This window comes from Mercenaria mercenaria, unplaced genomic scaffold (genome assembly GCF_021730395.1).
Source record: "Mercenaria mercenaria strain notata unplaced genomic scaffold, MADL_Memer_1 contig_4734, whole genome shotgun sequence".
Taxonomy (NCBI): domain Eukaryota; kingdom Metazoa; phylum Mollusca; class Bivalvia; order Venerida; family Veneridae; genus Mercenaria; species Mercenaria mercenaria.
The window spans coordinates 36,812-38,382 of record NW_026462985.1 but is presented as its reverse complement, the minus strand read 5'-3'; positions in this window follow the sequence as shown (position 1 = coordinate 38,382).

The window sequence follows — 1,571 nt, the reverse complement described above, 5'->3', positions numbered from 1 at the left end:
ATTGTTTAACTCTAGTCTGTGTGTCTGTCACAAAGATTGTCCGCACTCTAAAGTCGAACATTTCTCGTCCGATTTTCGCCAAACAAAATGTGTTGGACCATAAGACCTTGGCCAAGTTCAATAACTAGTCAATTCGGTCCAGGCATTTTGGAGTTACGGCCCTTGAATTACTGAAAAATTAGTCTTTTTACCCTTGTCCGCACTTTAAGTCGAACATTTCTCATCCAATCTTCACCAGACTTGAATAAAAATGTGTTTGACCATAAGACCTCAGCCAAGTTCCATAATGAGCCAAATCGGTCTAGGTCAAATGATCACCTCATCAAGACAATGTGCAGAACTCATAAGTCAGCCATGTTGGCCCAGGGTCAATGTCACAACTCATGGTAAAATGTTTTAGCCTTCCATTTAGTGTCCGATCTGTATCTCCTAAACCCCTGGAAGGATTTTTTTATGAAACTTTGGTCAAATGATCACCTCACCAATTCAACTCATGAGTCGGTCACAACTCAGTATCAAAGGTTTGAGCCTTCCATTTTGTGTCTGCTCTGTATTCCCTAAACCCCTTGAAGGATTTTCTTGAAACCTCTGTCAAATGATCACCTCATCAAGACAATGTGCAGAACCCATGAGTTAGCCATGCCAGCTCAAGGTCAAGGTCACAAAGGTTTAAGGTTTAATCTTAACATTTTGTTTCCACTCTGTAACTCCTAAAACCCTTGAAGAATTTTCATTTAACTTTGGTCAAATTATTATCAAATCAAGAACTTGCAATTCAGATATGTTAACTCAAGGTCAAGGTCACAACTTAAGGTCAAATGTTTGAGCTCTGTATCTCCTAAACCCCTTGAAGAATTTTCATGAAACTTTGGTCCAATAATCACATCATCAAGATGATGTGCAGAATTCATGAGTCAGTCATGTCAGTTCAAGGTCAAGGTCACAGCTCAAAGTTAGAGGTTTACGCTTTCACTACATAATAGTGGCAGGAGATTTTGGCTGTCTTTCAGACTACCTTGTAAAGATTATAACACAAACTGATAGAAATATGCTCTTTAGAATAATGTTCACAATGATGCGACCATGAACATGTAATGCCTAAAATAATATTGATTCCACAGCATTTATTTATCACCAGTAATATAAGGTTTGTAGTTGGTTACTTTATCAGTTACATTAAGAAAGTCATTCTACACCATTTTGTAAGTTCACATCAAAGCTCAGAGTAGAGTAGATTTTTGATTGGTTAAATACTTTACTGGTGGGAGTAAGTATCATTTTTACACAACAGCCTACTCTTCAGTCTTCCCAAGAGCTCCGATGTGAACTTACACCAGTTGTTGAGTGAAATACCAAAAACCTCCACCCAGTATCCAAAGATAACATCTTCTGCCATTTGCAGAAATTTCTGAAGATTGATATTTTCCCTTTCAGCAGAAGTAAGCAGTGGGAATAAGATGAAGTCAAAAGCCACAAGCCTTTTAAGTATCAAAAGTGCGTTGAAAGACAGATGTGTATGTGGTGAAAAATGTTTAGAAAATGTGAACTTCAAAACTGAGAGAACTTAGAAA